The sequence below is a fragment of the Xenopus tropicalis genome, chromosome 1 (genome assembly GCF_000004195.4).
Source record: "Xenopus tropicalis strain Nigerian chromosome 1, UCB_Xtro_10.0, whole genome shotgun sequence".
NCBI classification, from domain to species: Eukaryota; Metazoa; Chordata; class Amphibia; order Anura; family Pipidae; genus Xenopus; species Xenopus tropicalis.
The window spans coordinates 183,352,349-183,374,348 of record NC_030677.2 but is presented as its reverse complement, the minus strand read 5'-3'; the positions used below and the strand labels follow the sequence as shown (position 1 = coordinate 183,374,348).

General features: G+C 42.5%; 1 protein-coding gene across 3 annotated transcripts in view; it reads right to left on the bottom strand.

Moving 5' to 3' along the window:
- The window catches only part of arhgef28 (Rho guanine nucleotide exchange factor 28), a 131,627-nt gene extending 129,504 nt beyond the window's left edge, over positions 1 to 2,123 (bottom strand). For 2 of the 3 annotated variants that reach the window (XM_002934839.5, XM_012952887.3), the window contains exon 1: positions 1,061 to 2,122. The gene's annotated coding sequence lies outside the window, so the exon portion shown is untranslated. Of the gene's footprint in view, positions 1 to 1,060 lie in introns of all 3 variants that reach the window. The other variant, XM_004910823.4, reaches the window with a different exon arrangement.
- Positions 2,124 to 22,000: the final 19,877 nt, after the last annotated feature.

Sequence of the window (22,000 nt, the reverse complement as noted above, 5' to 3'; positions counted from 1 at the left end):
AACCAGGCACTGGTTCTTAATGAAAGGCTGGACGATCAATAGGAGAGGGCTTGAATAGAAAGACAAGAAATAGTAAGTAACAATAGTTATATTTATAGAGGGTTCCTGTACTGAAGACCTTAGAGAAAGCTAATATAGCTACTAACTACCCCAATGAGAGACACATACAAAATAAATATAAAATATACATTTTTTCATTATTATTCAAATCTGTTGACAAAAGCAAAATTATGCACCAAGAATAAAAGGTGCAAAGACTAGTTGAGTCTATAATTTCCCTGACTCTTTTAATAAATATTATAGAATGACTCTTTATATGACTAAATATTCATATAATACTGCTTGATTTGACAACTGCTTTTTATATTGAAATGTAATCAAATACATTGCTTTATTTATAGCTAAAGGGGATTGACCTTTACCATAAATAAATAACCTAAAATACTGATATATCACTTGTCTCTCTTCTTTATCACTAGCATTAGTGCATTTCACCATATCTTTATTAGTGATGAAAAGTGATCAGAGTAGGGACCAACATATAACCTTACACATATCAGTACAGCAGAATGTATATTACAATTCTGGAAAGACAATCATAGTTCCCAACATTTCACAGGCACTAGAGATCATCTGTACTTCTGCACCTATGGTGGCCTTCCTTTTGCAGCTATTTCTATGAAACGTCCCTCAGAGGATTTTTTAATTTATTTTTTCTGAAAATACTTTGGAATTAGTTTTTATAAACCTTTCCCAGACAGTAGTAGAGTTAAAGATTCATTTACAATTAAATGGCACAGCTCTAGATGCTAAATTGGACCAAGAACTAGGTGCAAGGTGCATGCTTTTGGAATGCTGGGATTCTGGGAATGTTATACTTGTATTGTAAGTATAGGGCATGTGAGAATTTGTAATAAATATCAACATTTACACATTAAATCACATCCCTGAAATGAACATATGGGTTCCTGTATGAATGTGATTGGGTTACTATGGGCTAAGTCTAAAGCGCAACCTAATTCCCGTATATTGGCAAAGGGCAGGAGAGAATAAGACTTACCTGAAATATACACTTTGTTAGCCTCAGTAGGTTTTAGGTTGCGATGAAGAAAGTGGGATGAGTATCGCAGTACTGTTCAGGTACAGGCCAAAATAATTCCCTGTTTTCTAACCACCACAGTCCAGTTGATCAGAGCCCCTGTTGAAGCATGTTAGCTCCTTGTTACATCGCTGCTTAATGTGCATATGGTAGTCTTACTGCCCTGTATGTTATATCCAGCTTCTGTCCTTCAGCCCAGAGTGTTAAATCCAGTATGTCCTTTAGCTCCAAGTGTTGAAAGCTCTTCTCCCTTAGTCCTGGGTGTAACAGCCAACTCCTGACCCTCAGTCCTGGATCTGGATGTTAGCCAGTTTCTATCCTTCAGTCCTTGGGTTTACAGCCAGCTCCTCTCAGAGTAGTCCAGTTATACAGCAAGATAATGCCTTTCAGTTCTGCTATACAGCTAGCTCTTGTTTCTCAGCTTTGGAGCTCCTTTTCCCTCAGTTCTGCTATGCAGCTAGTTCCTGCCCCTCAGCCCTGTGATACAATGAGCTCCTGCTCCACAGTTCTGTAATCAGATAACCAACAACTGCCCTTGGTCCTGTTAGAGAGCCAGGTCCTGCCCCCCAGTCCTGTTAGAGAGCTCTCTCCTGCCCCTCAGTTCTGTTAGAGCCAGCTACTGCCTCTTAGTCTGTGTTAGAGCCGGTGTCTGCTCCTCAGTCTTTCTACAGTACCAGCTCCGGCCACTCAGTCCTGTTACAGTGACAGCTTCTGCCTCATAGTCCTGATAGAGACCCAGCTCCTGCCCCTCAGTCCTGTTACAGAGTCAGCTCTTGCCCTTCAGTACCATTACAGTACCAGCTCCTGCCCCTCAGTCCTGTTAGAGACCCAGCTCCTGCCCCTCTGTACCATTACAGTGCCAGCTCCTGCCCCTCAGCACTGTCACACATACAGGGTCTGCCCTACGTTCCTGTTCCTCAGTTCTGTAACGCATCCATCCCAGCCCAAAGAGCTATGGCAGGAGCTCAGTCCCGGCTGTGCCAGTGACACGCTGACAAACTCTGCTGCTGTTTTGGCTGTGAAGGATCCGTGGGTGGAGAAGTGATGCAGCCAGGCAACTGGTCCCCTCCCAATTTGTCTGACCTGTGTCTGCCCCACCCAGGGGTTGGTCGGGACATGAGCAGCACGTGTGGCTGCCAGCTAATTGCTGCCAATCCTTTTCATTAATGATGAGATTCCCTGGTGCCACACGATCCTGGTGTGTTACACACAGTGCTGGGGCCGTCACACTACTGTCACACACAGTGCCGGCAGGTTTGCTTAGTCTGGGACTGAAATGTGAACTGCTAATTTTCATTGAAATGACTACAAAAAATGCTATGAGCAGCAGCGGTGTGTGACTGACTTACTGTGTGCTGGCAGCTTTGCCTCTTCTCTTTACCAGTGCCACTTTAACAGGACTGAGGGGCAGTAGCTGGCACTGTAACAGGACTGAGGGGCAGTAGCTGGTACTGTAACAGGACTGAGGGGCAGTAGCTGGTACTGTAACAGGACTGAGGGGCAGTAGGTGGCACTGTAACAGGACTGAGGGGCCATAGCTGGCACTGTAACAGGACTGAGGGGCAGTAGGTGGCACTGTAACAGGACTGAGGGGCAGTAGCTGGCACTGTAACAGGACTGAGGGGCAGTAGCTGGCACTGTAACAGGACAGAGGGGCTGTAGGTGGCACTGTAACAGGACTGAGGAGCAGTAGGTGGCACTGTAATAGGACTGAGGGGCAGTAGCTGGCACTGTAACAGGACTGAAGGGCAGTAGGTGGCACTGTAACAGGACTGAGGGGCAGTAGGTGGCACTGTAACAGGACTGAGGGGCAGTAGGTGGCACTGTAACAGGACTGAGGGGCCGTAGGTGGCACTGTAACAGGACAGAGGGGCAGTAGGTGGCACTGTAATAGGACTGAGGGGCAGTAGCTGGCACTGTAACAAGACTGAGGGCAGTAGCTGGCACTGTAACAAGACTAAGGGGCAGTAGCTGGCATTGTTACAGGACGGAGGGGCCATAGGTGGCACTATAACAGGACTGAGGGGCCGTAGGTGGCACTGTAACAGGACTGAGGGGCCGTAGGCGGCACTGTAACAGGACTGAGGGGCAGTAGCTGGCACTATAACAGGACTGAGGGGCCGTAGGTGGCACTATAACAGGACTGAGGGGCCGTAGGTGGCACTATAACAGGACTGAGGGGCCGTAAGTGGCACTGTAACAGGACTGAGGGGCAGTAGGTGGCACTATAACAGGACTGAGGGGCCGTAGGTGGCACTATAACAGGACTGAGGGGCCGTAGGTGGCACTATAACAGGACTGAGGGGCCGTAGGTGGCACTATAACAGGACTGAGGGGCCGTAGGTGGCACTGTAACAGGACTGAGGGGCAGTAGGTGGCAATGTAACAGGACTGAGGGGCAGTAGGTGGCACTATAACAGGACTGAGTGGAAGCAATTGGAATTGTAACAGGAGTGAGAGTTACAGTGCAAGCTCCTGCCCCTCCAAAGTTACCTCTAATTCCTTCTTGGCTAGGTGTACAAAGAAATAATCTTGGTCGCACGATTCTGTGCACATCTTTAAAAAAATGTGTGCTCAGGTAAAAATAAATGCTAAATTTTATGTTTTTACTAGTGATTAGCAAATCTGTCCAGTTTTGCTTGGCTGAAAAATGTGCAAAACACAGCTTCTGCAGCCCAGTCTCCTTACAGTGCCAGCTCCTGCCCCTCAGTCCTGTTAGAGACACAGCTTCTGCAGCCCAGTCTCCTTACAGTGCCAGCTCCTGCCCCCAGTCCTGTTAGAGACACAGCTTCTGCAGCCCAGTCTCCTTACAGTGCCAGCTCCTGCCCCTCAGTCCTGTTAGAGACACAGCTTCTGCAGCCCAGTCTCCTTACAGTGCCAGCTCCTGCCCCTCAGTCCTGTTAGAGACACAGCTTCTGCAGCCCAGTCTCCTTACAGTGCCAGCTCCTGCCCCTCAGTCCTGTTAGAGACACAGCTCCTGCCCCTCAGTCCTGTTAGAGACACAGCTCCTGCCCCTCTGTACCATTACAGTGCCAGCTCCTGCCCCTCAGTCCTGTTAGAGACCCAGCTCCTGCCCCTCTGTACCATTACAGTGCCAGCTCCTGCCCCTCAGTCCTGTTAGAGACCCAGCTCCTGCCCCTCTGTACCATTACAGTGCCAGCTCCTGCCCCTCAGCACTGTCACACATACAGGGTCTGCCCTACGTTCCTGTTCCTCAGTTCTGTAACGCATCCATCCCAGCCCACAGAGCTATGGCAGGAGCTCAGTCCCGGCTGTGCCAGTGACACGCTGACAAACTCTGCTGCTGTTTTGGCTGTGAGGAATCCGTGGGTGGGGAAGCGACGCAGTCAGGCAACTGGTTCCCTCCTAATTTGTCTGACCTGTGTCTGCCCCACCCAGGGGTTGGTCGGGACATGAGGAACACGTGTGGCTGCCAGCTAATTACTGCCAATCCTTCTTATTAATGACGAGCATCCCGGGACCATCACACTCCTGTTGTGTCACACACGGTGCCAGCAGGTTTGCCCGGTCTTGCACTTCAATGTAAACTGCTAATTTTCATGGAAATGACTACAAAAAATACTATGAGAAGCAGCGGTGTGTGAGTGTGACTTACTGTGTGCTGGCAGCTTTGCCTTTCCCTCTACCTGTGCCTCGGGATCCCTCTGGGTTCTGTCACATGTTCCCATGTCGGGATATTTATGGAGGTGTAATGCATTATGCTCCTTTTGCATAAATCATAAGTCACAGAGGAGTTCTATGATCAGAGCACAAGGCCAAGTGCTTTTATACAGGTTGTGAAACTCAGAGGTAACTTCTAATATTCTTGTATTTTAACAGGAGGTGCATTATTTATTAAAATACACAAGCGCCAGAGTTATGTGACAGAAATTATCTCACTAAGCCTTATCATTGCCACTTTTTCTAAGAAAAAAAAAACTGTCTTTCCTATATTTTTAACCATTTACTCTATTATTAACATTGGCATCAGGGATCGTTTTTACCAGCCAGGTGATATAATTATATAAGAATATATAATTTAATGGATATACATGGATCTTGTGAATAATATGCTTGTAATAAGCAAGACCTATGAATATCCTGTAAATTATATCCTTATTAATGTTGCTTAGTGATGTAATTTCTGTCAAATGACTCTCTGAAACATGTGTATTATAATAAATACTGTATATACTCGAGTATAAGCCGATCCGAATATAAGCCGAAGTACCTAATTTTACCTAAGACAACTGGAAAAACTTATTGACTCAAGTATAAGCCTAGGGTGGGAAATGCAGCAGCTACTGCTAAGTTTCAATAATCAAATAAATAATAAAAGGACACTCAGCGTGACCGCCTGTGAACTCTTCATATATACTGTATATTATGTTGGCAGGTGATTAGGGAAAGGTTGATGGAGGACCCTTTGACTATCCTGCCTTTTAGAAATACAACACTGCTGATAACTTCAGAAAAAGGAAAATGCTACAGCAGCAGACAAAAGCAAGTTTGGTAAGGCTAAGGAAGCAGCCACACTAAGTATTAAGTACTTGCCATTCTGCTGTGTGCGCTCCCATCGGATCATTTGTGTGCTTCAATGGTATGCAATGTGCAATCCCTTCATATTTGTGCTGTGTGCGCGCCCAATCATATAAAGAAGTACACACGCACTTTCATATGGTTGTCCTTCGCAACACTCATACTTAATAACACAGAAGTGGAGCTACTAACATGTCTGGACCAGGAGGGTTCCCTCGGTACCATGCCTAAGCAATTGCTTAATTATAGGCACATCGCCCACAAATTGTGACAGGCAGGACACCTCCTTGCATTCTGCAATCCTGGCATATTGGTGCTGTGTGCGCTCCCAATCGTAGGAAGGCATGCGCGCAAACGCACATGCGCACGTCCAAGGGGGGGGGGGGGTCTTGTGCGCAATGAATGCCAGCAAGTCTGCAAATCCATATACTCGAGTATAAGACGAGGGTTACTTTTTCAGCACATTTTTGGTGCTGAAAAACTCGGCTTATACTCAAGTATATACGGTAATGTATAAAGTATAAAATCACTCAGCCTTCAGCCTTGTACCTTTAAATGGACATGGAACTCCTCGGTGACTTCTAATATCTTTATATTTTACAATAGGGGGTATATTATTCACTATATTACCAGGCCCAGATTTATGGCAAGGCCACTAAGTACTGGGCATAGGGCAGCACAGATTAAGGGGGCTGCACCTGAAGTTTTGTTACATTCAGAGCACTGGGGTCTAGACGCATGTTACCAGTGCTCCGGATGTAAGATGAAGGGACGAGCTTCTGTGCAATGCTTGAGGCGGTGGGGAAGAGCAGAACAGGTTCTGGGCGCATGGAAAAGAAATCCGGCCCTGTATATGACACACAAGAGCCATGAATACCCAGTAGAATATATTGTCATAAATGGTGCCTTGTGATGTCATAATTTACAATCAAAGGTAAACAGGCTGCTTTAAGGTGCTGGTTTCCCTAAACAAAGATCTCATTGCTGAACCACTGGCCTCTCACTTCTTCTTCTTCTGATGCCTTGATGTCTGCTCAGGGAAAGGGGCATCAGCAGATTATAATTTCAATTTGAACTGCCAGTCTCTTGTAAATTCCTCCCCCCCCAGCAACTCAAATATGGTTGGGCAGCAAGGCTAATATCAGACAAAATGGCCAAGCAAATCTGGGCATGCATAAAGCCATGGTAAGTGGACCAAGCAGGCTCAGCAATGTTGTTGTAAGCTTTATCTAATGAAGAAGGGATGTTTGTATAAACATGCCAGATGTTATCTATGGCTGTCTACACAACTCTGGGCTAGTCTCCCCTGCTCCTGTCATGACTTGAAACTTCTTTTTGCCCCAAACCAACAAACAAACACAAGTGCATCACTGCTAGCATTCTAACATAACATATTTCTCAAAGACTAAAAATTGATGTGGTCCTCATCCTGATGACTTGTATTCCAGTAATGTGATTCAATATTTTGGCCTGAGGGCTGAAATACCAGATCAATCCAATATCGGCCATTTCAAAGTGGGCATATTGAGGGAAAAACTACTTAAACGAAGTACAAAGTGTAACATTTCACACAATGCTTATATCCTAAAATTAAAGGTATACTGTGGCCTTGTGCACTGCAAATTGGTGCAAATTGGGTCTGTTCGTGTGTAGTAGTGATGAGCGAATTTGTCCCGTTTTGCTTTGCTGAAAAATTCAAAAATCTTTGAAAATATTTGTGAAACAGTGAAAATTTGCAAAACGGCGAAAATAACGCACAGCAAAAAATCAAAATCAAAAGTCAGCTGGCATATATAATACCCTGATGTCATATTACTGTATTTTAAATTTGTTCAAGAATTGGTGATTAGTGATGGGCGAAATGTTTCGGCAGGCATGGATTTGCGGCGAATTTGCACGTTTCGCGAAACAGATAAAAAAATTTGCTGCGGAAAAATTCGCCGCACGTCCAAAAATTGTCGCCCACAAATTGGCACAACAAAATAATAGCTGCACAACAAAATAATAGCTGCGCGACAAAATAATAGCCGCGGGATGAAAGAAAAGCCACGGGCGACAATTTTTTTTTGACGTGCGACATTTCGGTGAAGCAAAATGGGACAGATTCGCTCATCATTATTGGTGATATTTGTATCAGATATTCTGTTAGATTAAAACCAGGCGTGCCTAGCAATGATCTGTTTGCCCAAACAAAGCTGACATCTCATTTATTGTTGTGTAAGCACACAATGCATGAAAACATCATGTTTATTGTCCCTTATTGATACAGCACTGACCTGCTTTACCAAAGATGAAACATCATTCTCACCAGTCCCTTCCCCAGTGGAGCTCACAATCTAAGGCCTTATCACCTTAACCTTCACCTTGCAGTGATTCTACCTTTTGACATAATGTTTAATTGGTGTCTTTCTGGTTCTGACCCAGTTCAGCTATTTAACAGTTCCCAGGTTAGAAAATGTCAATAGATTTTAAACAATTACTCAACTTTGTAATCAATAGGGGGAACCTAACAGGATATCTGTTTAAAAAAGACGACTTATCTCATTTAAATAGTTAAACATTTGTGGCCCCTGGGACATTTGACTACAAAATTGGCTCTCACATATCACTCCCACCATACTTGCCCTACTTTTTCCAAGCAGTAGGCCTGATATCCAGTACACAACATGAATACACAACATGAATGAGTATGCAGTGCGGTTTTGGGCTCCAGTCCTTAAGAAGGATATTAATGAGCTGGAGAAAGTGCAGAGACTGCAACTAAACTGGTAAAGGGGATGGAAGATTTAAACTATGAGGTTAGACTGTCGAGGTTGGGGTTGTTTTCTCTGGAAAAGAGGCGCTTGCGAGGGGACATGATTACTCTGTACAAGTACATTAGAGGGGATTATAGGCAGATGGGGGATGTTCTTTTTTCCCATAAAAACAATCAGCGCACCAGAGGTCACCCCTTTAGATTAGAGGAACGGAGCTTCCATTTCAAGCAGCGTAGGTGGTTGGGGAATGCCCTTCCTAGAGATGTGGTAATGGCAGACTCTGTTAATGCCTTTAAGAGGGGCCTGGATGAGTTGTTGAACAATCAGAATATCCAGGGCTATTGTGATACTAATATCTACAGTTAGTATTAGTGGTTGTATATATAGTTTATGTATGTGAGTGTATAGATTGGTAGGTGTGGGTTGTGTGTGCTGGGTTTATTTGGATCGGTTGAACTTGATGGTCTTTTTTCAACCCTATGTAACTATACTGGCAGGGATATGCTCACATGGTGAAGATGGCATAGTTAGAAGCTCTGTGGACTCTATGGGCAGGCTGCGGGCTATAAATGCACTGGAGGGTTACATCTGCCCTCTGGGCATCCTGTTGAAGAGCCCTATTCTGGGAGGATCACCGGGGTTAAGGCACAGAGGAGTCATTGTCCGCTGAAACCACAGATACCTTCATTCCAATGCCCTAAGGTATTTTATTCCAGGTGAGACAGAATCTGTATTGAACAATGGCACTCAATTATCTCACACTTTCTCCTAGTTCTGCCAAGTTATATTCACATTGTTTGATTTTCCACTAAAGGCAGGAAGATAATAAAAAATATGGCATTTCAATACAGTCATTCCTAGGATATCTAGATTGTAAGAAAATAAAGCCAGCTTGCTAAATAATGAACAAACAACCGAAAGAACATTCTTTATAACTGGAATTCGCTATTTGCGTCATATCTTGGGAGAACCATGTGCAGTTTCCTGTCCTTCCATTGCTCCATATCTATTGCTGTAATGTACGCTAGTGCCTTCTGTTGCATGGTAGGAACTTCGGGCTAGAATACAGTTTCACATTGCATTAAACATTTTCACTGAGACAAATGAAAGAAGAAATTGTACATGGTATTTTGCCTCCCCCCCTGCAAAAAAATCTTCAGAGGCACCTGGCACAGAGTAGCTAACCCTACCAGCCCTTGGTCCCCATCCCTCCACCCAGTATTTCTCATTCCCTGGTCTGCTCGCATATAGCTCCCTGCCTGCTCTCTTATCGAAGATGGGGCAGGGATTTATATGTGAGCAGGCTGGGGGACGCAAGAGAGTGAGCAGAAGGAAGGGGGCCATGTAACAATAGAGAAAGGAGACCCCACAGTCCCTTCCGAAACCATAGGGTCTGCTTCCTCTATAGTTACTCTGCTGTGTAAAACTACTGTGCTGCAACAGAAAACACAGAAGAAGTAATAAAAATATTTGAATACAGAATTCTAGAGAGTAAAGGATAGTGACACCACATGCTGATGGTCATTTGAATCTGACTGTAGGGACGCACTGAATTACTAATTCAGTTCAGAATTTGTGCCTTTTTTAGCAGGATTCAAATTTCTAAAAGCCAAACCAAATCTAAACTCTAATCTTTTAAGAAGGATTCAGCCAAATACAGAGCCCATGAGTTTGGTGCATCCCTATCTTACTGTGACCTCCCCTTAGATTAGTGAATCTCAGTTTGCAGGGCAGGGGTGTTGAAGCAGTGCAAAGAGGGGCTACCGATATACGACCGTTATCGTCTCTTCAATCGGGCAGGTTAAAAGATTTTGATTGGGCAAAATATATGTTCAGGCCTGAATCGGCAGATGGAGGTAGAATTTCTATTGTTTCTACCTCTATATTCTACCTCCCCGATGGTCGCACAAAAGATTGTTATTGGTGTATGGCCACCTTTAGATGTGAAATATATTCATTTTAAAGGTTAACAATTTAGATAAGAATGTAATGTTACACAACTTTCCATTTTGGGAGGATTAGATTAGCACCGAAAGACAATAATAAAAAATCTTTGTGAATTCTGTGCCCACAATCTGTAAGATTACGGATTAAAGTAAAAAAAAAATGTGTCAAACAGAATGTGCCAGCAGAACCACATGTCATGAGCAGCAAGGAAAACATTTAATCATTGTGTTACATTTGGGAGTTCTCCAAGCTACTGAAATTCAGTATGGATACCCAATCCTTCCTAAGCCACTTTCTAAATAATGTTCAGTCATGTGGAAGACTGGTTTGGTGGTTTTTTTTTTTTTATCTTTGAGAGCATCATAGCAGCATAGAAAACAAAAAGGAGAAAGTAGATAATCAGTGGCTTTCCTTGCCATTGGAGATATTCCCCCCATGCTGCACAGACAAAGTCTATACTAAAACTGCTACAGAGCATCAGCAAACATAGGAGACCTCCTCCTCTCGCTCTACTATATCTTAAAGTGATAATGACACTAAAAAAATCTTCAGAATTTTGCAAGCAATTGTTTGTTAAAGTTCCTAAACCTGACTTTCCAACTTGACTGCCCATTCTTAACTTGTCAATTAGTATTTCTAACACCAATGGACTTCTACAGCACAAATATAGAAGCCCCATCATTGGATAGGTAATGCAAAAGCACTGGACAAATACCTTCCTGGCAAAATTATAAAGAGTTTGCCAAGACAATGAGATGACAGTGGCAGGGGCGATTCTGGACATATCGCCGCCTGAGGCGGCTCCTGGCAATTGCGCTCTCTTCACTAGAAGAGCCGAATTTCCGGTTTAAAAACCGGAAATTTGGCTCTTAAAGTTACCAGGAGCGGCTTTTTGCCGCCCCTGGTAACTGGGCCCGTCTGCCGCCTGAGGCGAGTTTCTCAACTCGCCTAATGGCAGAAGCGCCCCTGGACAGTGGTAATAAAGGTTAAATTTCTGGTGACAGTATCTCTTTAGTGAACAGTTCTTGTGTAGCCTTTGCTGCAGGAAACACTTAGGAGCTAGACAATGAGTGCTCCAGCTGAGCTGTTTAGGGTAGTGAATGGTAATATAAAAAATATAATATGGTGTGTTGTGACAGTGGGGTTGTGGGACATGCTATTTGTCTTTTCCATTTTCTCTTTGGGACCTAATTGAGTTTTCTCTTATAACCCTGGGATGTTGTAACTGCAGTAATTCCCATGGATTTCTCTGTATAATGACAATTATTTCTGATTGTTGTTAAATGAAAAATGGAAACAGCCATATTGAGATTTCCTCATTGAAGCATGCTGAAAGTTGTAGTGTCAGCAGTTGTGCTGTGGGGATCAGTAATTCCCATTGGTTTCTCACAGTCCTTTCCAGTCCTTTCTCTCCTACAATAGAGACTATCTGCAACACTATATATCACTGGGCAAAACCTTTTAAATTCTCAGAACCTCTTCAGTTTGACCACCCACATGGTAGTCCAAACCCGGCAGATCTTCATGTTTATCAGTCAAACCCAAGATTGGATAGTGTAGGGCAGGGCTGTCAAACTGGTGGCCCTCGACCCCCTTCTGTGTGGCCCCCTCACCTGTCTGGCTGCTTTGATGGTTTACCTTTGTGGAAGCTTTAAATGGTATCAGTACTGAGATTAACTGGCCCCCTGCATGGTTCACACCTCATATTCAGCCTGCAATCCCCCTGTATTGTTTAAATATGTAATCCCCTGTACTGTTCACACCTTTTAATCCCTACATTGTTCACCCCCTGCATTGTTCACACCTCAGGCTCAGGCTCTAATCACACCTCAGACTGTAGGAGCAGTGCCAGCATTGTATGGCACATACTCTGCCTGTCCTACCCTGCCTATGTGTGCCATACTCTCTCTGCCCTATGCTGCTTGTGTGTCCCATACTCTGCCTGCCCTATGTTGCCTGTGTGTGCCATACTCTGCCTGCCCTACCCTGCCTGTGTGTGCCATACTCTGCCTGCCCTATGCTGCCTGTGTGCCATACTCTGCCTGACATATGCTGCCTGCCCTACCATGCCTGTGTGTGCCATACTCTGCCTGCCCTATGCTGCCTGTGTGCCATACTCTGCCTGCCCTATGATGCCTGCCCTACCCTGCTTGTGTGTGCCATACTCTACCTGCCCTATGCTGCTTGTGTGTGCCATACTCTGCCTGCCCTATGCTGCCTGTGTGTGCCATACTCTGCCTGCCCTATGCTGCCTGTGGGAGGTGATCCTGGCAGGGGTTTGTTCTAGGAGTTTGTTAGATTTTAAAATAGTCATTATATGGTCCCTAAGATGTGTAATTATGTGCTGGGGGTTGTGATGCTATCCACAGGGGAAGATGAGGTTGAGTCTTAATAAGACATAATATAATTCTTTCACATATGAATGAAGGGTGATATCCCTACAGTGAGCACCAACCATTTTGGGTTTTGCTGCGCTATCACCATTAATGTGGGTATAGTCTTAAAAGCTCTTGTGATAACATGGGTGTGGTTTTAAGTGGGTGTGGTTTAAAAAGGGGGAGTGGTCAAACTGGCTTTCATTATTGGCCCTCTACCGCGTTGGCCAGAAAAATTCCTGCCCTCGGTACCACAGAAGTTGGACAGCGCTGGTGTAGGGGAACCAAGCAGTGACCCATGTTGTCCCTGACTATTTGGATTATCTGACAGTGAGCTGCCAGTTTGATTATCCAGAGATAAATCAGTATACAATATCTGATTAGAGGTGATTAAAGCCCAAATATTGCATTTGGGAATCTCAGAACTACAGTCCTATTACAACAGACTAATTTAAGAGCCACAAAATATAAATAGTGCCTAATGTAAGCATATCTTGTGTGTAACCTGTTGTTACTGTCAGAAATACCAGAAATTCACCCATGGAGTCTCCCTCTTTACATTAACAGAGATTCATGGAATGCTCACATTTTCATTGGCCCATTGCTCCCATAATAGTGCCAGTTCAAGAATTCCCAATAACATCAACATATGAGCTATTATTTTCCCGTGAGCCTGTGAAATGGGCACTGCTGGCTACTGTTATGACTGATTTGGATGTAATCTATGTGTGCTAGCTGTGCAAATAAATAATAATATAACTAGCACTGGTGGATTTTCTTTGACCCCCAGACAAGACAAAATTTGACATGTTGTGTAAATATTATAACAAATCTTTAGGAAAAAAAATAGCCTTTTCAGCAGATCTACGTATTACTATTTACAAGGGAGCAAAGATAAAGGTCTTGGCATTCTTGCACCTTGTACAAGTGGGAAATTTTTGGGGCCTTGAATTCTGAGTAATTCTAAATTTTGATTTTTGATACTCCTGGAAGAATAGGTGAATAGCAGCCATAAGCACCTACTGGCAGCCCTGGCTGATTAGTTCAACGCTAACTAAAAGTATGTATGTCTAAAAAAAATGTATGTTTTATGTAAAGAATATAAAATCTCTAACTTAAAAAGTTGTTTATAGACTGCCCCTTTACAGAACATGTGCTGCATGGCACATACAAGGCGACACATGAGGCCAACAAGGAAAATGGGCAACCTCTCTGTTAGAGTTTGATGTGCCGCGTAATGAAGAGAGGACAATAGCAGGATGACATTTCCTTTAGTAATATCCTTCCATAGTTTTAAAATATCACAGAATGACAATTGCTCCTTGCAAACAAAACATGTTTGAATAGAGCCACGTTTAAAGGGCCATTTGGGTGAAAATACACAAAGCCGGAGAATAAAGAGAATGTGATTCCAGAAATCATTTAGGCTCCCTCTAGCAGAGAGGACATGCCCTGAGCATGTAAGCAGGACTTAATGCTCTTGCATTACTTTGGTTTCTCCTCATCGTGAAATATTCATTTTGTGTTAACAGGAATGGCTTAGCAAAAAGGTGAGAAATAGGCGTTTCTGCTTATTTTAAGACGTGGCACCATGACATCACAATGCAAAGGCTTTACCATTTTGTAAGTCAGTCCCTGTGCAAATGGAGGAACAGTCTGGCACAGGCTGCATTAGTGTGACGTAAAATACACTCTTTAATGATATATAAAGAAAAGTAAAGGTAATCCTGTGGTTATGGAGTTGGTAACCTTTGTTTATAGAGCCTCAAATATTCTGTAGCAATGGAAGATTCAGCAGTAGAACTGCCAAACACTGAGAGCATTATAAAGTGAAAGGTGAGCCTCCATTTTGCTTTGCAGTTAGGGCTGCCACCTTTAGTGGAAGAAAATACTGCTCTTATTTTTATCAGGTGGCATAACTGTCAACAGTGTAATGCTGTTATTTCTTAAGCTGCCCATACACGTTCAGATTTTAGTCTTCTTCCGATGAACTTTCGGATATCAATTGTACATTTACGTTGTAGATGCAATGATCTAAAACTAACATTCAGACTGAAATTGTAGGATAAAGCCATAAAAATAACAAATTGGAGGATGTTCTGAACATGAAATAGTTGTCAGACACCAATCGTACGAAAGTGGCTTCCTGGGAATGCATTGTAGGTCCCCCGCAGATATTGTCTGACACACATTACATGTGCAGATTTTATAGTTATCCAACCGAAATTCCCTAACCTGCTGTCTGATCAACAAAACAAGCGATTATTATCGGGAAGATAATTCTGAGTCCCTATACAGTCCAAAAATCGTATGAAACGTATGATTATATTAGTGTGTGTACGGCCAGCTTAAAATATTAATGAGTAGGATGGAGCTGCAACTCCAGGCCTTACCTAATATTTACACCTTGGGAGAAAAGTACACAGCGGGATGATTCTGAGGCCTTTGTTGGTTTTGTGTTCTGTAACTGTGTGGACAGGAGACAAAGTATACTGAAAGCTCCCCCCCCCCCTTGCCATTCACATGTCTGTTGCCTGAAAGTGTGCCTGTACTTAAATATAGGCCCATTAAAGTTTTTAGTTCCAGGATGTTTTAAGCTCTTAATCCAGCCCTACCTTCCTTTGCCTAGCGACTGCTGCAACACTGTCTTTATCTTTCCCAGACTACACTATTACTGTTTCCAGATTCTCATATCCACCCAGTACAATCAATCCTTAATCATTTCTTCCCCTAAATTGTTCTCCTTCCCTTAGCAATGTATATGTAAAGGGAGGATTCCGTTTACTTTATTGCCTCCCCAAAACAAATCTGTATGTCCCCTGTCCCTTTAAAATTGTAATGGTGATGACACATGGGGCAACAAAGTGCCCAAGAATACCCTTTTTTTTTTTTACAAGAATGGTAAAACATTTGAACCATGAAATCACGCAAATATACGTGTTGCAAATCTCTTCTTTTTTAAATGTCAGAGGCTTTGACGATTTTCCTATGGGTGACAAAGCACCCTGTGTGCCATCACCCTAAGCCTTTTGGGGCAAGAACCTCCTGTATCATAGGTTACTTAGCACATATCTGTGTAAATCTATTAAGTAAATCTATTACTTTGTTTTTGCTGTAGGGTGTGGGAGGAAACCTGACTACCTGTGTAAACCTATGCATACATGGGCAGAACAACTCACTGCAAACAGCACCCAGGTCAGAATGAAAGTCAGGAGCCCATCAGTGCTAGGCAGAAATGTTAAACTTTAAAAGTGCAGCACATCTTTGTAGTGCCATATAAATACATACAATTCACACAGAACATATCTGCATTTATAAGTACAGGTATGGGACCTGTTATCCAAATGCTTGGGACCTGGGGTTTTCTGGATAAGGGGTCTTTCCGTAATTTGGATTTCCATATCTTAAGTCTACTAAAAAGTAATTTAAATATTAAATAAACCCAATAGGATTGTTTTGTCTCCAATAAGGATTAATGAGATCTTAGTTGGGATCCAGTACAAGGCACTGTTTTATTATTACAGAGAAAAACAAAATAATTTTTAAAAAATGGAATTATTTGCTTATAATGGAGTCTATGGGAGATAGCCTTCCCGTAATTCGGAACTTTCTGGATAACAGGTTTCCATATAATGGATCCCATATATATTCTCTGCAGCCCTTTGTCTTGGCAAAAGCATTATCCTGCCTCTGATAGCTATATTAAAGAGGTTGCAAACAATATAAAGGCATATTAATATAACTTATAAATTGACCTTTAAAAATGCAATTTAACTAGTTTTCAACTGTAACACACATGGCAGAGGGCTAGTAGCTCGTGCTTGGCAAGTATGAGTAGAGGTGATTTTAGTGTGGGTCTGAGTATCCTAGAGCCGACCAGAGACTCTGACACCATGGGCCTGTGCTCACAGCAAGTAGATAGTGCCTAATGATATACAGAATGTTGATATATAAGCCCTCAGTGGAAATAAAGATGGGCTGACAGGAATTGTCCTATGCTGTAGTCCACTAGATACTAGAACATCACTAGGGCAGGCCCGGACTGGCAATCTATGGGTTCTGGCAAATGCCAGAGGGGCTGCTGTAAGATGCCATAGACAGTCACTATTTATAGCTGGGGGGGGGCTGTTTGGTCCTCCGTGTACTTAAAATGCCAGGGCCTATTTTGATTCCCAATCCAGATCTGCACTAGGGCCTAGACCAGTCCGAACCCAGGCGTTTTGGTCACATCCACAAGTAGTGGCAATCATACTGCTGAATGTACCATGGCCCCAGACATATTGCCCCTTTCATTGTCGCCACAAATCTACATCTGCTCATTTCATTTTTCTATCATTTGAGAGCTGCAACATCTAAGTTCTAAAGGTTATTACAAAGAACTCTGTAAATATTACACCTGACACAACATTTTTTAAATTTTGAATAAAGCCTGAAAATCTTGAACAATGCACGAGTAACAAATACTCTACATTATGCAGTGCAGAACAGTACATTATGTCTTCTGTTGCTACTTTGTCCCATCAGGCTGGGCTTATTGTAGGCTTGGGGCCATAGAAAATGCTGTTTGCACACATCCCCGTAGCTTAGCCCATTCCATTCTGAATTTATTGCTCTTGTGTTACATGAAAGCGTCAGGCCCACAAAAACAATAGGAAACAGATCAATAACTTTGCAGGATAATATTACAGCTTCATTGTTTGGGGGCAGGATAATTCTTGCTTATTTCTGAAAGGCAATGGATACGTGTTGCTGCTGATGGAAGAATTTTACTCTGATTTCATTCTTTTTGGAAACGCAACAAAAACAAGTCACTATTATTTCTCTATGGATGGCTTCCGTTTATTAGTGCTGCTTCTCAGTTATTGGTCTTTCAATTATCTCTAGAAGTACATACCTACTGTTCCACTTCTGTGTCCTAGCTGGGGGTAGGTGTAGGGCTTTATTGAGAATGGCAGATGTGGCTCATAATGGTTATAAAACATAATGGTAAGACAATATAATGGTAAATAAAATTTTTAATTATTTGTTATGATTATGCGCCTCGGTGGAAACTTCCAAAAGTGTAGCAGTTAGTATCATACGTTTGATATTACTTCTAGTTTGGTTACATTTGGAATATATTATATATTGAATCTAATTATTATTATTATTATTAACATTTATTTATAAGCACCAACATATTCCGCAGCGCTGTATAATAAGTGGGTTTCATACATTCGACATACAGAGTAACATATAAGGCAATCAATAACCGATACAAGAGGTGAAGAGAGCCCTGCCCAAAAGAGCTTACAATCTACAAGGAGAAATGGTTGAGACACAAGGTGTGGGAATGGGCATGACCAGAGTTGTGAGAGGTGTGGAACAGGTTATTGCTTTTAGCGGCACACTGAGGTTATGTTAAACTAGATTATTGCCAGCAGCATCAAAAATAAAAAGACTGCTTATAAATATAATTTACCGCTATTCAGCACTGGTTACATGTATGTGTTTGCATCCAAACCTGCTCTATAGATAACAATAATAATCTAAATAATGTAAATAAGCTGCTGTGTAGCCATGGGGGCTGCCACTCAGACTGCAGTATTGCTGCAGGGCACACATTTACACATAGCAGATAACAGAGGAGCACTTTGAAGAACATTAAGTAGAGGAGATCAACAGGGGTCAAATGTCATTCATTGCTCTCTACACACCTACAAGATGACAACCTTTCTTTTATAAAATAGAACAGCTGCTGAGAATATTTACAGCCATTTTTCTTCACGTTTATTACGTGAGCTAAGCCCATGCTTGGCTACATTGTAGAACTTTAAAACTGATCATTGGTGGAGATTGTGGTGTCCATAATAAAAAAAAAATGGTATTCTCTACAGCAATTATTCCCAACCAGTGGCTCCGGAGGAACATGTTGCTCCCCAACCCCTTGGTGTTGCTCCCAGTGGCCTCAAAGCAGGTGTTTATTTTTGAATTTGTGACTTGGGGGCAAGTTTAGGAGTCATAAAGACAATGTGTAATGCCAAACAGAGCCTCCTGTAGTCTGCCAGTCCATATTGAGTTACCAAATAAGCAATCACAGCCTTTATTAGCCCCTTGGGACTTTTGTCAGGCTTGCATTGCTCCCTAACTTTTAAAAAATGTTGCTTACAGGTAATAGAAGGTTGGAGAGAGGTTGCTGTACAGGGTCACACTGGCCTAGGATCTCCTGGTGGCCCCCAGCTAGAGACAATTTGCATTATCGCTTTTGTATTTCCACCATAGGTTTATATGACACCTATTCCATTTAGCACCATCTACTTCCATACTACTGTCGTCAATATCATGTTCTTGGGTGGGCCCTAGGATGCCCAGTCCAAAATCTCTCCAAAGCTATGTGAGCATGCGATACTGAGACATTATGCTGTTTTGTTTTTTTTTAAACTTAAATACAAATGGATTTTGTTCCAAAGGAGAGCTTATTTTCACTTAAGAGTGAGGAAATACCCAGGCAGCCAGGAATGTTGCTCAAGACTTCAGGCAGAATTTCCTTGCTTTTGCTAATGTCTGTGCATAATGCGGTCGTCTTGGATTGAATTTCCTTCGATTGTTCAAGTCTAAGTGCCGGAATGCAGATGTGCAATCTTGTGATGCTTGTGTGGATGTGACAAGGAACTCGGTGGCACACAACAATGACATGCCTGTCCTGCTTACTGGAACTCACTGCCTGCCATCCCTTCCAGCAGCTGTGATCTGAGGAAATAACATAGATTTTTTGGAACATGTAAAGGAATCACAGTTTGTTGCTTGGAGACCTTTGTAAAGCCCGTCAGGTTAAAGTGTGCGCCGGGGCTTTTGATGAGATATTTTAACACTATAGGAATGAAATATAAGTTTGTGTTTTGTTCCGTACTATTTTGAGAATGGAATGGCATTACATAAGCCTGGTTTTCTTACACAAAACATTTAAAGAGACTACATATTTTTCTGAAACAAATAGCATTGAAGTTATAGAGCACAATGGTATTTCCTTGGCCTGCAGCTTCTTGCGGTGTTGCCACTGCCAGGGTGTTACAAGGTCTTACACAAGAAGCCAGCAGTAAGTGGTATTTCTGCCCATGTATTTACAACCCAGAATGCACTGTGAAAAACACAGAGAAATGCAGAAGACACCACTAAATCCAGAGGAATGTATGTGGGCCCAAGCATACAGGTTTTATAACTGCAACCTCCACTTCAGGGGTGCCCAAGAGGTAGATGGGGTTTACCAGTAGACCACTTTAATGTTTCTGATAGACCACAAGGTGGATGCCATCCTGCCACTTCTTTTTTTCCCCCCAAAAAAAGAATTCTTGAGTTTCATCCCAGCATAGAAGATTTCCCCGCCTGGCCACTGTATACATTTGTTCCCACTATATATATGTTTCTGTGTGCAAACTACAAAGTGGACTGGGAAGAAGGAGAATAAAAATACAACAATCCTTTTTACATTAAACGTGTTGGCACTGCATTTATATACTGCTCTGTTGGCACTTGTATAATGCTTTGTGTGTGAATTTGGAACTACATTTATATTGATATGTTGCACTATTTTTATTAAAGGAGAAGGAAACGTAAAAATTAAGTAAGCTTTATCAGAAAGATCTATGTAAATACTGCCTTAAGCACTCACAGAAAAGATAGTTCTCTATCAAAGGAAACAGGATTTCTTGTTGTTTTTTGTAAACATGTTCTTTGGTACCAGACTTCCTCTCTCAGAAAAATCCTTCATTCCCAGGGCCAGAGTCTGCACAGCTCTCTCTCCTCTTCCTTCTCCTGCTCCCCTCTCCCATAACAATTCATAAAACTCTCTCCCCCCACCCTTTGGAATGTGTAATCTGAGCTACCAGCCTCTAGAGCTGCAGCAGGAAGCTACAAAGACAAAGCTAAAATGGCAGCTGCAATCTTAAACAAACAGAGAAAGCTTCTAGGGCTCTTTACTCGGGTATGATAAAGTTTTCTGCAGAATAAATATAGTGTTCTAGGTGGCACTAATGTGGCAAATCTATTGGCAGTAAAATGCCAAAATGACTTTCCTTCTCCTTTATGGTAGATCTTATGACAGAGGCCAAGTGGCAAGAGTAGATCACAGGGTGACAAAGTCTGGGCACCCCTGCTTTAAACCAATGTTTTTCCCCATATGTGCATCTCAGCTAAAGTCTTTTCAGTGCTTTATTCCTGATGGTGATACACACCATCAGCTGGGTAATATTTCTGTGTACATTTTAGGGCATTATCTCCCCACCTAAATACTGGCCCTGATTTTGCTTGGCAGCCAATGATTAGTCATGGCAACAACTACAACAGTTAGATATAAGGTTACCAGATTTCCAAAGTGAAATCTGGGGACAGGAAGGGGTCTGTGGCGTGTGTTAAATTTTTATATTTTTATATGCCATGCCCATGCCACCTATTGCCATACGCCTGCTCAACATCAAAGACACATATTTTAATGCTCATATATTTCCCTTCTTTCAGCAACAGAAAAGCTGGCATGGGAAGTTTGGAAGACATGGGGGGCTCTGTTGACATGGGGACAGCCAGGGACAGCATTTAGATGCAGGGGCGCTTACTGGGGTCAATTTTCTACTGAGACAGGGAATCTTGTTTTTTTTCCCATCCTCATATTCTTCCTCAGTCCACAATACTCAACCCATATTCCCTACTCTGTGGGGGTTTAGCTCTTCTTACCCTAAACCGGCCCCAGCTCCAGCACTGGGATCTGATGGCGCACTGGAGAAGGAGAGAGAAAGGACGATTGGTGAGTTGTGAGCACTGACAGTCTGAGACACATACGCAGGGAATGGAATTGGAGTTTCACCCCCAGAATGAGCAGAAATTATCAAACAGAGTTAGGGGAGCATGGTTAGAAGTTCATGGAACATTTTTAAAATTATACCAACACATTCTTGGGTAAAAAAACAGGCATGATGGGATGCTTTAACATTACTTTTAATACGAGTTATTATAATTTTAATAATGCCAGAATCCAACATGCAGATATCATAAAATGCCCTCTTTATTCTCTGTACCTAATTATATGTATTACATTTGAATGTATGATTAGTAACAGCTAACCAATTATATGTTATGTTTACTTGGTAGTATTTCAAACCACATGTTCAAAAGTTAGGGTTGCTTAAAACACAGGCACGCAGCTGCCATCTAGAGGGGAATGTAAGTATTGGGAAATACTGTTTATTTGAAATGTAACATTCACTGAAAGTTTTCTTAAAATAGAAGGTATTTACATGCCCCCTGTTACACAC